We start from the raw sequence: 16629 nt of genomic DNA on the forward strand, positions 1-16629 counted from the left end.
GAGTGGTGCACGAAATTGTGATCAATACTTTTCACAAATCAAATAATCCCCGGTAATGAAACCAAAAACTTGGTGTTCAATACCATGGCATAAACACAACTTCGCACAACTAACCAGCAAGTGTACTGGGTCGTCCAAGTAATAAACCTTACGCGAGTAAGGGTCGATCCCACAGAGATTGTTGGTATGAAGCAAGCTATGGTCACCTTGTAAATCTCAGTCAGGCAAACTCAAATGGGTATGGTGATAAACGCATAAAACATAAAGATAAAGATAGAGATACTTATGTAATTCATTGGTAGGAACTTCAGATAAGCGTATGAAGATGCCTTCCCTTCCGTCTCTCTGCTTTCCTACTGTCTTCATCCAATCCTTCTTCTTCCTTTCCATGGCAAGCTTATGCAAGGGTTTCACCGTTGTCAGTGGCTACCTCCCATCCTCTCAGTGGAAATGTTCAACGCACCCTGTCACGGCACGGCTATCCATCTGTCGGTTCTCGATCAGGCCGGAATAGAATCCAGTGATTCTTTTGCGTCTGTCACTAACGCCCCGCCCTCAGGAGTTTGAAGCACGTCACAGTCATTCAATCATTGAATCCTACTCAGAATACCACAGACAAGGTTAGACCTTCCGGATTCTCTTGAATGCCGCCATCAGTTCTAGCCTATACCACGAAGACTCTGATCTCACGGAATGGCTGGCTCGGTTGTCAGGCGAGCACTCGGTTGTCAGGCGATCAACCATGCATCGTGTATCAGGAATCCAAGAGATATTCACCCAATCGAAGGTAGAACGGAGGTGGTTGTCAGTCACACGTTCATAGGTGAGAATGATGATGAGTGTCACGGATCATCACATTCATCAAGTTGAAGAACAAGTTATATCTTAGAACAAGAACAAGCGGAATTGAATAGAAGAACAATAGTAATTGCATTAATACTCGAGGTACAGCAGAGCTCCACACCTTAATCTATGGTGTAGAAACTCCACCGTTGAAAATACATAAGTACAGGGTCTAGGCATGGCCGAATGGCCAGCCTCCCAATGATCTAAGATAGCATAAAAATGAAGATAGCTACCAAGATATCTCAATACAATAGTAAAAGGTCCTACTTATAGAAAACTAGTAGCCTAGGGTGTACAGAGATGAGTAAAAGACATAAAAATCCACTTCCGGGCCCACTTGGTGTGTGCTTGGGCTGAGCATTGAAGCATTTTCGTGTAGAGACTTCTCTTGGAGTTAAACGCCAGCTTTTATGCCAGTTTGGGCGTTTAACTCCCATTTTGGTGCCAGTTCCGGCGTTTAACGCTGGGATTTCTGAGGGTGACTTTGAACGCCATTTTGGGCCATCAAATCTTGGGCAAAGTATGGACTATCATATATTGCTGGAAAGCCCAGGATGTCTACTTTCCAACGCCATTGAGAGCGCGCCAAGTGGGCTTCTGTAGCTCCAGAAAATCTACTTCGAGTGCAGGGAGGTCAGAATCCAACAGCATCTGCAGTCCTTTTCAGTCTCTGAATCAGATTTTTGCTCAGGTCCCTCAATTTCAGCCAGAAAATACCTGAAATCACAGAAAAACATACAAACTCAGAGTAAAGCCCAGAAAAGTGAATTTTAACTAAAAACTAATAAAAATATACTAAAAACTAACTAGATCATACTGAAAACATACTAAAAACAATGCCAAAAAGCGTACAAATTATCCGCTCATCACAACACCAAACTTAAATTGTTGCTTGTCCTCAAGCAACTGAAAATCAAATAAGATAAAAAGAAGAGAATATGCAATGAATTCCAAAAACATCTGTGAAGATCAGTTTTAATTAGATGAGCGGGGCTTTTAGCTTTTTGCCTCTGAACAGTTTTGGCATCTCACTCTATCCTTTGAAATTCAGAATGATTGGCTTCTTTAGGAACTCAGAATCCAGATAGTGTTATTGATTCTCCTAGTTAAGTATGATGATTCTTGAACACAGCTACTTATTGAGTCTTGGCCGTGGCCCAAAGCACTCTGTCTTCCAGTATTACCACCGGATACATACATGCCACAGACACATAATTGGGTGAACCTTTTCAGATTGTGACTCAGCTTTGCTAGAGTCCCCAATTAGAGGTGTCCAGGGTTCTTAAGCACACTCTTTTTGCCTTGGATCACAACTTTATTTCTTTATTTTTCTCTTTTTTTTCGTTTTCTTTTTTCTCTTTTTTTTCGGATTTTTTTTTGTATTCACTGCTTTTTCTTGCTTCAAGAATCATTTTTATGATTTTTCAGATCCTCAGTAACGTGTCTCCTTTTTCATCATTCTTTCAAGAGCCAACATTCGTGAACCACAAATTCAAAAGACATATGCACTGTTTAAGCATACATTCAGAAGAAAAAATATTGCCACCACATCAAAATAATTAAACTGTTATAAAATTCAAAATTCATGCAATTCTTTTCTTTTTCAATTAAGAACATTTTTTATTTAAGAAAGGTGATGGATTCATAGCACATTCATAACTTTAAGGCATAGACACTAAGACACTAATGATCACAAGACACAAACATAGACAAACATAAGCACTAAAATTCGAAAAACAGGAAAATAAAGAACAAGGAAATTAAGGAACGGGTCCACCTTAGTGATGGCGGCTCTTTCTTCCTCTTGAAGATCCTATGGAGTGCTTGAGCTCCTCAATATCTCTTCCTTGTCTTTGTTGCTCCTCTCTCATGATTCTTTGATCTTCTCTAATTTCATGGAGGATGATGGAGTGTTCTTGATGCTCCACCCTTAGTTGTCCCATGTTGGAACTCAATTCTCCTAGGGAGGTGTTTAGTTGCTCCCAATAGTTTTGTGGAGGAAAGTGCATCCCTTGAGGTATCTCAGGGATCTCATGATGAGTGGGGTCTCTTGTGTGCTCCATCCTCTTCTTAGTGATGGGCTTGTCCTCATCAATAGGGGTGTCTCCCTCTATGTCAACTCCAACTGAATAACAGAGGTGACAAATGAGATGACGGAAGGCTAACCTTGCCAAGGTAGAGGACTTGTCCGCCACCTTATAAAGCTCTTGAGCTATAACCTCATGAACTTCTATTCCTTCTCCAATCATGATGCTATGAATCATGATAGCCCGGTCTATGGTAACTTCGGACCGGTTGCTAGTGGGAATGATTGAGCGTTGGATAAACTCCAACCATCCTCTAGCTACGGGCTTGAGGTCATGCCTTCTCAATTGAACCGGCTTCCCTCTTGAATCTCTCTTCCATTGAGCGCCCTCTTTACAAATGTTTATGAGGACTTGGTCCAACCTTTGATCAAAGTTGACCCTTTTTGAGTGAAAAAGGGACCTCGGTGATCACCTTCTTCAAGGCCACAACTTCATAGAAGTGGTCTTGATGCATCCTTGAGATGAATCTCTCCATCTCCCATGACTCGGAGGTGGAAGCCTTTGCCTTCCCTTTCCTCTTTCTAGAGGTTTCTCCGGCCTTGGATGCCATAAATGGTTATGGAAAAACAAAAGCAATGCTTTTACCACACCAAACTTAAAATGTTTGCTCGTCCTCGAGCAAAAGGAGAAAGAAGAGAGTAGAAGAAGAAGAAATGAGGAAGAAGGGGATGGCTTTGTGTTCGGCCAAAGGGGAAGAAGTAGTGTTTAGGTTGTGTGAAAATGAAGGAGTGAAGGAGGGTTTATATAGGAGTGGGGGGAGGGTAAGGTTCGGTTATGTATGGGTGGGTGTGGGTGGGAAAGTGGTTTGAATTTGAATGGTGAGGTAGGTGGGGTTTTATGAAGGATGGATGTGAGTGGTGAAGAGAAAGATGGGATTTGATAGGTGAAGGGTTTTGGGGAAGAGGTGTTAAGGTGATTGGTGAATGGGTGAAGAAGAGAGAGAGTGGTGGGGAAGGTAGGGATCCTGTGGGGTCCACAGATCCTAAGGTGCCAAGGAAAAGTCATCCCTGCACCAAATGGCAAGCAAAATCTCGTTTTGTGCCAATTCTGGCGTTAAACGCCGGGCTGGTGCCCATTTCTGGCATTTAACGCCAGCTTCTTGCCCTTTTCTGGCATTTAACGCCAGTCTGGTGCCCCTTTCTGGCGTTAAACGCCCAGAATGGTGCCAGACTGGGCGTTAAACGCCCAACAGCTAGCCTCACTGGCGTTTAAATGCCAGTGGGTTCTTCCTCCAGGGTGTGTTGTTTTTCTTTCTGTTTTTCATTCTGTTTTTGCTTTTTTCATTGATTTTGTGACTTCTCATGATCATCAACCTACAAAAAAACATAAAATAACAAAAGAAAAATAGTCAAAATATAATATTGGGTTGCCTCCCAACAAGCGCTTCTTTAATGTCAGTAGCTTGACAGTGGGCTCTCATGGAGCCTCAGAAATACTCAGAGCTATGTTGGAACCTCCCAACACCAAACTTAGAGTTTGAATGTGGGGGTTCAACACCAAACTTAGAGTTTGGTTGTGGCCTCCCAACACCAAACTTAGAGTTTGACTGTGGGGGCTCTGTTTGGCTCTGTTTTGAGAGAAGCTCTTCATGCTTCCTCTCCATGATGACAGAGGGATATCCTTGAGCCTCAAACATAAAGGATTCTTCATTCACTTGAATGATCAACTCTCCTCTATCAACATCAATCACAGCCTTTGCTGTGGCTAGGAAGGGTCTGCCAAGGATGATGGATTCATCCATGCACTTCCCAGTCTCTAGGACTATGAAATCAGTAGGGATGTAATGGCCTTCAACTTTTACCAGAACATCCTCTACAAGTCCATAGGCTTGTTTTCTTGAATTGTCTGCCATCTCTAGTGAGATTTTTGCAACTTGCACCTCAAGAATCCTTAACTTCTCCACTACAGAGAGAGGCATGAGGTTTACACTTGACCCTAAGTCACACAAGGCCCTCTTGAAGGTCATGGTGCCTATGGTACAAGGTATTGAAAACTTCCCAGGATCCTGTCTCTTTTGAGGCAGTTTCTGCCTAGACAAGTCATCCAGTTCTTTGGTGAGCAAAGGGGGTTCATCCTCCCAAGTCTCATTTCCAAATAACTTGTCATTTAGCTTCATGATTGTTCCAAGGTATTTAGCAACTTGCTCTTCAGTGACATACTCATCCTCTTCAGAGGAAGAATACTCATCAGAGCTCATGAATGGCAGAAGTAAGTCCAATGGAATCTCTATGGTCTCATTTTGAGCCTCAGATTCCCATGGTTCCTCCTTGGGGAACTCATTGGAGGCTAGTGGACGTCCATTGAGGTCTTCCTCAGTGGCGTTCACTGCCTCTTCTTCCTCCCAAAATTCGGCCATGTTGATGGCCTTGCACTCTCCTTTTGGATTTTCTTCTGTATTGCTTGGAAGAGTACTAGGAGGGAGTTCAGTAATTTTCTTGCTCAGCTGACCCACTTGTCCCTCCAAATTTCTAATGGAGGACCTTGTTTCAGTCATGAAACTTTGAGTGGTTTTGATTAGATCAGAGACCATGGTTGCTAAGTCAGAGTTATTCTGCTTAGAACTCTCTGTCTGTTGCTGAGAAGATGATGGAAAAGGTTTGCTATTGCTAAACCTGTTTCTTCCACCATTATTATTGTTGAAACCTTGTTGAGGTCTCTGTTGATCCTTCCATGAAAAATTTGGATGATTTCTCCATGAAGGATTATAGGTGTTTCCATAGGGTTCTCCCATGTAATTCACCTCTTCCATTGAAGGGTTCTTAGGATCATAAGCTTCTTCCTCAGATGAAGCCTCCTTAGTACTGCTTGGTGCATTTTGCATTCCAGACAGACTTTGAGAAATCATATTGACTTGTTGGGTCAATATTTTGTTCTGAGCCAATATGGCATTCAGAGTGTCAATCTCAAGAACTCCTTTCTTCTGACTAGTCCCATTGTTCACAGGATTTCTTTCAGAAGTGTACATGAATTGGTTATTTGCAACCATTTCAATCAGCTCTTGAGCTTCTGTAGGCGTCTTCTTCAGATGAAGAGAGCCTCCAGCAGAGCTATCCAAAGACATTTTGGATAGTTCAGAGAGACCATCATAGAAAATACCTATGATGCTCCATTCAGAAAGCATATCAGAAGGACACTTTCTGATTAATTGTTTGTATCTTTCCCAAGCTTCATAGAGGGATTCTCCTTCCTTCTGTCTGAAGGTTTGGACTTCCACTCTAAGCTTACTCAATTTTTGAGGTGGAAAGAACTTTGCCAAGAAGGCATTGACTAGCTTTTCCCAAGAGTCCAGGCTTTCTTTAGGTTGAGAGTCCAACCATGTCCTAGCTCTGTCTCTTACAGCAAAAGGGAATAGCATCAGTCTGTAGACCTCAGGGTCAACCCCATTAGTCTTGACAGTGTCACAGATTTGCAAGAATTCAGCTAAAAACCGATGAGGATCTTCCAATGGAAGTCCATGGAACTTGCAATTCTGTTGCATTAGAGAAACTAATTGAGGCTTAAGCTCAAAGTTGTTTGCTCCAATGGCAGGGATAGAGATGCTTCTCCCATAAAAGTCGGGAGTAGGTGCAGTAAAGTCACCCAGCACCTTCTTTGCATTGTTGGCATTGTTGTTGTTTTTGGCTGCCATGTGTTCTTCTTCTTTGAAGAATTCGTTTAGGTCCTCTACAGAGAGTTGTGCTTTGGCTTCTCTTAGCTTTCTCTTCAAGGTCCTTTCAGGTTCAGGATCAGCCTCAACAAGAATGTTTTTGTCCTTGCTCCTGCTCATAAGAAAGAGAAGAGAACAAGAAAATGTGGAATCCTCTATGTCACAGTATAGAGATTCCTTGAGGTGTCAGAGGAAAAGAAAAGTAGAAGGCAGAAGTAGAAAATTCGAACTTATCAAAGAAGATGGAGTTCGAATTTTGCATTAAGGAATAGTGTTAGTCCATAAACAGAAGGATGTGCGAAGAAGGGGAGTAATTTTCGAAAATTAAGTAGAAGATTTTGAAAACATTTTTGAAAAACTTTGATTGATAATTTTCGAAAACAAAAGTGGGAAAGAAATCAATTGATTTTTGAAAACGAATTTGAAATTAGAAATCAAAAAGATTTGATTGAAAACTATTTTGAAAAAGATGTGGTTAAGAAGATATGATTAGTTTAAAAGGATGTGATTGAGAAGATATGATTTGGAAAACATTTTAAAAAGATTTGATTTTGAAAATTAAAAACTTGGCTAACAAGAAAAGATATGATTCAAACATTAAACCTTTCTCAACAGAAAAGGCAACATACTTGAAATGTTGAATCAAATCATTAATTGATAGCAAGTATCTTTGAAAATAGAAAGAAATTGATTTTGAAAAATATTTGATTGAAAAGATATGATTTGAAAAAGATTTGATTTTGAAAAATTTTGAAAACCTGAAAAAATTTGCATTGAAAAACAGAATCTTCCCTCTTGTGCCATCCTGGCGTTAAACGCCCAGAATGGTGCACATTCTGGCGTTTAACGCCCAAAACACTACCTTTTTGGGTGTTAAACGCCCAACCAGGTACCCTGGCAGGCGTTTAAATGCTAGTCTGTCCTTCTTCACTGGGCGTTTTGAACGCCCAGCTTTTTCTGTGCAATTCCTCTGCTGTATGTTCTGAATCTTCAATTCTCTGTATTATTGACTTGAGAAGACACAAATTAAAAATATTTTTGGATTTTTAATAATAAGGAAAAATCAAAATGCAACTAAAATCAAAAGAACAATGCATGCAAGACACCAAACTTAGCAGTTTGTACACTACTGACACTAATGAGAATGCACATGAGACACACGAAACACTCAAGTCAATAGAATTCAAAGATCAGAGTAAGAAATCATCAAGAATTATTTGAAGATCCTTAAGACACATGAATGAATGCATGCAATTGACACCAAACTTAACATGAGACACTAAACTCAAACAATAAATATTTTTGGATTTTATGATTTTGTATCTTTTTTTGTGTTTTTCGAAAATTAAGTGGAAAAAGATATCAAAATTCTTAATAAGAATTCCAGGAATCATGCAATGTTTAGTCTAAGACTCCGGTCCAGGAATTAGACATGGCTTCACAGCCAGCCAAGCTTTCAAAGAAAGCTTCGGTCCAAAACACTAGACATGGCCAATGCCCAGCCAAGCCTTAGCAGATCACTGCTCCAAAAGCAAGATTAATAGAAATCAACAAGCTCTTGTGATGATAAGTTGAAACCTTGGTCCAATGAAATTAGACATGGCCTCTCAGCCAGCCAGACTTCAACAAATCATCATGAAACTCTAGAATTCATCTTCAAGAATTCCGAAAAAAAATACCTAATCTAAGCAACAAGATGAACCGTCAGTTGTCCAAACTCAACAATCCCCGGCAACGGCGCCAAAAACTTGGTGCACGAAATTGTGATCAATACTTTTCACAAATCAAATAATCCCCGGTAATGAAACCAAAAACTTGGTGTTCAATACCATGGCATAAACACAACTTCGCAGGCCGGAATAGAATCCAGTGATTCTTTTGCGTCTGTCACTAACGCCCCGCCCTCAGGAGTTTGAAGCACGTCACAGTCATTCAATCATTGAATCCTACTCAGAATACCACAGACAAGGTTAGACCTTCCGGATTCTCTTGAATGCCGCCATCAGTTCTAGCCTATACCACGAAGACTCTGATCTCACGGAATGGCTGGCTCGGTTGTCAGGCGAGCACTCGGTTGTCAGGCGATCAACCATGCATCGTGTATCAGGAATCCAAGAGATATTCACCCAATCGAAGGTAGAACGGAGGTGGTTGTCAGTCACACGTTCATAGGTGAGAATGATGATGAGTGTCACGGATCATCACATTCATCAAGTTGAAGAACAAGTGATATCTTAGAACAAGAACAAGCGGAATTGAATAGAAGAACAATAGTAATTGCATTAATACTCGAGGTACAGCAGAGCTCCACACCTTAATCTATCGTGTAGAAACTCCACCGTTGAAAATACATAAGTACAGGGTCTAGGCATGGCCGAATGGCCAGCCTCCCAATGATCTAAGATAGCATAAAAATGAAGATAGCTACCAAGATATCTCAATACAATAGTAAAACGTCCTACTTATAGAAAACTAGTAGCCTAGGGTGTACAGAGATGAGTAAAAGACATAAAAATCCACTTCCGGGCCCACTTGGTGTGTGCTTGGGCTGAGCATTGAAGCATTTTCGTGTAGAGACTCCTCTTGGAGTTAAACGCCAGCTTTTATGCCAGTTTGGGCGTTTAACTCCCATTTTGGTGCCAGTTCCGGCGTTTAACGCTGGGATTTCTGAGGGTGACTTTGAACGCCGGTTTGGGCCATCAAATCTTGGACAAAGTATGGACTATCATATATTGCTGGAAAGCCCAGGATGTCTACTTTCCAACGCCATTGAGAGCGCGCCAAGTGGGCTTCTGTAGCTCCAGAAAATCTACTTCGAGTGCAGGGAGGTCAGAATCCAACAGCATCTGCAGTCCTTTTCAGTCTCTGAATCAGATTTTTGCTCAGGTCCCTCAATTTCAGCCAGAAAATACCTGAAATCACAGAAAAACATACAAACTCAGAGTAAAGCCCAGAAAAGTGAATTTTAACTAAAAACTAATAAAAATATACTAAAAACTAACTAGATCATACTGAAAACATACTAAAAACAATGCCAAAAAGCGTACAAATTATCCGCTCATCACAACACCAAACTTAAATTGTTGCTTGTCCTCAAGCAACTGAAAATCAAATAAGATAAAAAGAAGAGAATATGCAATGAATTCCAAAAACATCTGTGAAGATCAGTATTAATTAGATGAGCGGGGCTTTTAGCTTTTTGCCTCTGAACAGTTTTGGCATCTCACTCTATCCTTTGAAATTCAGAATGATTGACTTCTTTAGGAACTCAGAATCCAGATAGTGTTATTGATTCTCCTAGTTAAGTATGATGATTCTTGAACACAGCTACTTATTGAGTCTTGGCCGTGGCCCAAAGCACTCTGTCTTCCAGTATTACCACCGGATACATACATGCCACAGACACATAATTGTGTGAACCTTTTCAGATTGTGACTCAGCTTTGCTAGAGTCCCCAATTAGAGGTGTCCAGGGTTCTTAAGCACACTCTTTTTGCCTTGGATCACAACTTTATTTCTTTATTTTTCTCTTTTTTTTTTCGTTTTCTTTTTTCTCTTTTTTTTTCGGATTTTTTTTTGTATTCACTGCTTTTTCTTGCTTCAAGAATCATTTTTATGATTTTTCAGATCCTCAGTAACATGTCTCCTTTTTCATCATTCTTTCAAGAGCCAACATTCATGAACCACAAATTCAAAAGACATATGCACTGTTTAAGCATACATTCAGAAGAAAAAATATTGCCACCACATCAAAATAATTAAACTGTTATAAAATTCAAAATTCATGCAATTCTTTTCTTTTTCAATTAAGAACATTTTTCATTTAAGAAAGGTGATGGATTCATAGGACATTCATAACTTTAAGGCATAGACACTAAGACACTAATGATCACAAGACACAAACATAGACAAACATAAGCACTAAAATTCGAAAAATAGGAAAATAAAGAACAAGGAAATTAAGGAACGGGTCCACCTTAGTGATGGCGGCTCTTTCTTCCTCTTGAAGATCCTATGGAGTGCTTGAGCTCCTCAATATCTCTTCCTTGTCTTTGTTGCTCGTCTCTCATGATTCTTTGATCTTCTCTAATTTTATGGAGGATGATGGAGTGTTCTTGATGCTCCACCCTTAGTTGTCCCATGTTGGAACTCAATTCTCCTAGGGAGGTGTTTAGTTGCTCCCAATAGCTTTGTGGAGGAAAGTGCATCCCTTGAGGTATCTCAGGGATCTCATGATGAGTGGGGTCTCTTGTGTGCTCCATCCTCTTCTTAGTGATGGGCTTGTCCTCATCAATAGGGGTGTCTCCCTCTATGTCAACTCCAACTGAATAACAGAGGTGACAAATGAGATGAGGGAAGGCTAACCTTGCCAAGGTAGAGGACTTGTCCGCCACCTTATAAAGCTCTTGAGCTATAACCTCATGAACTTCTATTCCTTCTCCAATCATGATGCTATGAATCATGATAGCCCGGTCTATGGTAACTTCGGACCGGTTGCTAGTGGGAATGATTGAGCGTTGGATAAACTCCAACCATCCTCTAGCTACGGGCTTGAGGTCATGCCATCTCAATTGAACCGGCTTCCCTCTTGAATCTCTCTTCCATTGAGCGCCCTCTTTACAAATGTTTATGAGGACTTGGTCCAACCTTTGATCAAAGTTGACCCTTTTTGAGTGAAAAAGGGACCTCGGTGATCACCTTCTTCAAGGCCACAACTTCATAGAAGTGGTCTTGATGCATCCTTGAGATGAATCTCTCCATCTCCCATGACTCGGAGGTGGAAGCTTTTGCCTTCCCTTTCCTCTTTCTAGAGGTTTCTCCGGCCTTGGATGCCATAAATGGTTATGGAAAAACAAAAAGCAATGCTTTTACCACACCAAACTTAAAATGTTTGCTCGTCCTCGAGCAAAAGGAGAAAGAAGAGAGTAGAAGAAGAAGAAATGAGGAAGAAGGGAATGGCTTTGTGTTCGGCCAAAGGGGAAGAAGTAGTGTTTAGGTTGTGTGAAAATGAAGGAGTGAAGGAGGGTTTATATAGGAGTGGGGGAAGGGTAAGGTTCGGTTATGTATGGGTGGGTGTGGGTGGGAAAGTGGTTTGAATTTGAATGGTGAGGTAGGTGGGATTTTATGAAGGATGGATGTGAGTGGTGAAGAGAAAGATGGGATTTGATAGGTGAAGGGTTTTTGGGGAAGAGGTGTTAAGGTGATTGGTGAATGGGTGAAGAAGAGAGAGAGTGGTGGGGTAGGTAGGGATCCTGTGGGGTCCACAGATCCTAAGGTGTCAAGGAAAAGTCATCCCTGCACCAAATGGCAAGCAAAATCTCGTTTTGTGCCAATTCTGGCGTTAAACGCCGGGCTGGTGCCCATTTCTGGCGTTTAACGCCAGCTTCTTGCCCTTTTCTGGCGTTTAACGCCAGTCTGGTGCCCCTTTCTGGCGTTAAACGCCCAGAATGGTGCCAGACTGGGCGTTAAACGCCCAACAGCTAGCCTCACTGGCGTTTAAACGCCAGTGGGTTCTTCCTCCAGGGTGTGCTGTTTTTCTTTCTGTTTTTCATTCTATTTTTGCTTTTTTCATTGATTTTGTGACTTCTCATGATCATCAACCTACAAAAAAACATAAAATAACAAAAGAAAAATAGTCAAAATATAATATTGGGTTGCCTCCCAACAAGCGATTCTTTAATGTCAGTAGCTTGACAGTGGGCTCTCATGGAGCCTCAGAAATACTCAGAGCTATGTTGGAACCTCCCAACACGAAACTTAGAGTTTGAATGTGGGGGTTCAACACCAAACTTAGAGTTTGGTTGTGGCCTCCCAACACCAAACTTAGAGTTTGACTGTGGGGGCTCTGTTTGGCTCTGTTTTGAGAGAAGCTCTTCATGCTTCCTCTCCATGATGACAGAGGGATATCCTTGAGCCTCAAACATAAAGGATTCTTCATTCACTTGAATGATCAACTCTCCTCTATCAACATCAATCACAGCCTTTGCTGTGGCTAGGAAGGGTCTGCCAAGGATGATGGATTCATCCATGCACTTCCCAGTCTCTAGGACTATGAAATCAGTAGGGATGTAATGGCCTTCAACTTTTACCAGAACATCCTCTACAAGTCCATAGGCTTGTTTTCTTGAATTGTCTGCCATCTCTAGTGAGATTTTTGCAGCTTGCACCTCAAGAATCCTTAACTTCTCCACTACAGAGAGAGGCATGAGGTTTACACTTGACCCTAAGTCACACAAGGCCCTCTTGAAGGTCATGGTGCCTATGGTACAAGGTATTGAAAACTTCCCAGGATCCTGTCTCTTTTGAGGCAGTTTCTGCCTAGACAAGTCATCCAGTTCTTTGGTGAGCAAAGGGGGTTCATCCTCCCAAGTCTCATTTCCAAATAACTTGTCATTTAGCTTCATGATTGTTCCAAGGTATTTAGCAACTTGCTCTTCAGTGACATACTCATCCTCTTCAGAGGAAGAATACTCATCAGAGCTCATGAATGGCAGAAGTAAGTCCAATGGAATCTCTATGGTCTCATTTTGAGCCTCAGATTCCCATGGTTCCTCCTTGGGGAACTCATTGGAGGCTAGTGGACGTCCATTGAGGTCTTCCTCAGTGGCGTTCACTGCCTCTTCTTCCTCCCAAAATTCGGCCATGTTGATGGCCTTGCACTCTCCTTTTGGATTTTCTTCTGTATTGCCTGGAAGAGTACTAGGAGGGAGTTCAGTAATTTTCTTGCTCAGCTGACCCACTTGTCCCTCCAAATTTCTAATGGAGGACCTTGTTTCAGTCATGAAACTTTGAGTGGTTTTGATTAGATCAGAGACCATGGTTGCTAAGTCAGAGTTATTCTGCTTAGAACTCTCTGTCTGTTGCTGAGAAGATGATGGAAAAGGTTTGCTATTGCTAAACCTGTTTCGTCCACCATTATTATTGTTGAAACCTTGTTGAGGTCTCTGTTGATCCTTCCATGAAAAATTTGGATGATTTCTCCATGAAGGATTATAGGTGTTTCCATAGGGTTCTCCCATGTAATTCACCTCTTCCATTGAAGGGTTCTCAGGATCATAAGCTTCTTCCTCAGATGAAGCCTCCTTAGTACTGCTTGGTGCATTTTGCATTCCAGACAGACTTTGAGAAATCATATTGACTTGTTGGGTCAATATTTTGTTCTGAGCCAATATGGCATTCAGAGTGTCAATCTCAAGAACTCCTTTCTTCTGACTAGTCCCATTGTTCACAGGATTTCTTTCAGAAGTGTACATGAATTGGTTATTTGCAACCATTTCAATCAGCTCTTGAGCTTCTGTAGGCGTCTTCTTCAGATGAAGAGAGCCTCCAGCAGAGCTATCCAAAGACATTTTGGATAGTTCAGAGAGACCATCATAGAAAATACCTATGATGCTCCATTCAGAAAGCATATCAGAAGGACACTTTCTGATTAATTATTTGTATCTTTCCCAAGCTTCATAGAGGGATTCTCCTTCCTTCTGTCTGAAGGTTTGGACTTCCACTCTAAGCTTACTCAATTTTTGAGGTGGAAAGAACTTTGCCAATAAGGCATTGACTAGCTTTTCCCAAGAGTCCAGGCTTTCTTTAGGTTGAGAGTCCAACCATGTCCTAGCTCTGTCTCTTACAGCAAAAGGGAATAGCATCAGTCTGTAGACCTCAGGGTCAACCCCATTAGTCTTGACAGTGTCACAGATTTGCAAGAATTCAACTAAAAACTGATGAGGATCTTCCAATGGAAGTCCATGGAACTTGCAATTCTGTTGCATTAGAGAAACTAATTGAGGCTTAAGCTCAAAGTTGTTTGCTCCAATGGCAGGGATAGAGATGCTTCTCCCATAAAAGTCGGGAGTAGGTGCAGTAAAGTCACCCAGCACCTTCCTTGCATTGTTGGCATTGTTGTTGTTTTTGGCTGCCATGTGTTCTTCTTCTTTGAAGAATTCGTTTAGGTCCTCTACAGAGAGTTGTGCTTTGGCTTCTCTTAGCTTTATCTTCAAGGTCCTTTCAGGTTCAGGATCAGCCTCAACAAGAATGTTTTTGTCCTTGCTCCTGCTCATAAGAAAGAGAAGAGAACAAAAAAATGTGGAATCCTCTATGTCACAGTATAGAGATTCCTTGAGGTGTCAGAGGAAAAGAAAAGTAGAAGGCAGAAGTAGAAAATTCGAACTTATCAAAGAAGATGGAGTTCGAATTTTGCATTAAGGAATAGTGTTAGTCCATAAACAGAAGGATGTGCGAAGAAGGGGAGTAATTTTCGAAAATTAAGTAGAAGATTTTGAAAACATTTTTGAAAAACTTTGATTGATAATTTTCGAAAACAAAAGTGGGAAAGAAATCAATTGATTTTTGAAAACGAATTTGAAATTAGAAATCAAAAAGATTTGATTGAAAACTATTTTGAAAAAGATGTGGTTAAGAAGATATGATTAGTTTAAAAGGATGTGATTGAGAAGATATGATTTGGAAAACATTTTAAAAAGATTTGATTTTGAAAATTAAAAACTTGGCTAACAAGAAAAGATATGATTCAAACATTAAACCTTTCTCAACAGAAAAGGCAACATACTTGAAATGTTGAATCAAATCATTAATTGATAGCAAGTATCTTTGAAAATAGAAAGAAATTGATTTTGAAAAAGATTTGATTGAAAAGATATGATTTGAAAAAGATTTGATTTTGAAAAATTTTGAAAACCTGAAAAAATTTGCATTGAAAAACAGAATCTTCCCTCTTGTGCCATCCTGGCGTTAAACGCCCAGAATGGTGCACATTCTGGCGTTTAACGCCCAAAACACTACCTTTTTGGGTGTTAAACGCCCAACCAGGTACCCTGGCAGGCGTTTAAATGCCAGTCTGTCCTTCTTCACTGGGCGTTTTGAACGCCCAGCTTTTTCTGTGCAATTCCTCTGTTGTATGTTCTGAATCTTCAATTCTCTGTATTATTGACTTGAGAAGACACAAATTAAAAATATTTTTGGATTTTTAATAATAAGGAAAAATCAAAATGCAACTAAAATCAAAAGAACAATGCATGCAAGACACCAAACTTAGCAGTTTGTACACTATTGACACTAATGAGAATGCACATGAGACACACGAAACACTCAAGTCAATAGAATTCAAAGATCAGAGTAAGAAATCATCAAGAATTATTTGAAGATCCTTAAGACACATGAATGAATGCATGCAATTGACACCAAACTTAACATGAGACACTGATGAGCGGATAATTTGTATACTTTTTGGCATTGTTTTTAGTATGTTTTTGGTATGATATAGTTAGTTTTTAGTATATTTTTATTAGTTTTTAGTTAAAATTCTCTTTTCTGGACTTTACTATGAGTTTGTGTGTTTTTCTGTGATTTCAGGTATTTTCTGGCTGAAATTGAGGGACCTGAGCAAAAATCTAATTTAGAGACCAAAAAGGACTGCAGATGCTATTGGATTCTGACCTCCCTGCACTCGAAGTGGATTTTCTGGAGCTACAGAAGCCCAATTGGCGCGCTCTCAACGGCGTTGGAAAGTAGACATCCTGGGCTTTCCAGCAATATATGATAGTCCATACTTTGCCCAAGATTTGATGGCCCAAACCGGCGTTCAAAGTCACCTCAAGAAATCCCAGCGTTAAACGCTGGAACTGGCACCCAAATGGGAGTTAAACGCCCAAACTGGCACTAAAGCTGGCGTTTAACTCCAAGAAGAGTCTCTACACGAAATTTGCTTCATTGCTCAGCCCAAGCACACACCAAGTGGGCCCGGAAGAGGATTTTTTTACTCATTTCTGTACACCTTAGGCTACTAGTTTCTTATAAGTAGGACCTTTTACTATTGTATTAGAGATCTTTTGATCACTTTAGATCTTAAGAGGACTTTGGTAGCTATCTTCATTTTTATGCTATCTTAGATCATTGGGAGGCTGGCCATTCGGCCATGCCTAGACCTTATGCTTATGTATTTTCAACGGTGGAGTTTCTACACACCATAGATTAAGGTGTGGAGCTCTGCTGTACCTCGAGTATTAATGCAATTACTATTGTTCTTCCATTCAATTCC

General features: G+C 40.6%; 2 non-coding genes across 2 annotated transcripts; both read left to right on the top strand.

The window, feature by feature from the left end:
* The first annotated feature begins 6048 nt into the window (after positions 1-6048).
* On the top strand, positions 6049-6156 carry LOC112804812 (small nucleolar RNA R71). Its single transcript, XR_003203431.1, has one exon. It is a non-coding gene; the product is annotated as a small nucleolar RNA R71 (small nucleolar RNA).
* Positions 6157-13981: 7825 nt separating this feature from the next.
* Positions 13982-14089, top strand: LOC112804752 (small nucleolar RNA R71). The gene has a single exon (XR_003203368.1). It is a non-coding gene; the product is annotated as a small nucleolar RNA R71 (small nucleolar RNA).
* The last annotated feature ends 2540 nt before the right edge of the window (positions 14090-16629 follow it).

The sequence above is a fragment of the Arachis hypogaea genome, chromosome 5, assembly GCF_003086295.3.
Source record: "Arachis hypogaea cultivar Tifrunner chromosome 5, arahy.Tifrunner.gnm2.J5K5, whole genome shotgun sequence".
Classification (NCBI taxonomy): Eukaryota; Viridiplantae; Streptophyta; class Magnoliopsida; order Fabales; family Fabaceae; genus Arachis; species Arachis hypogaea.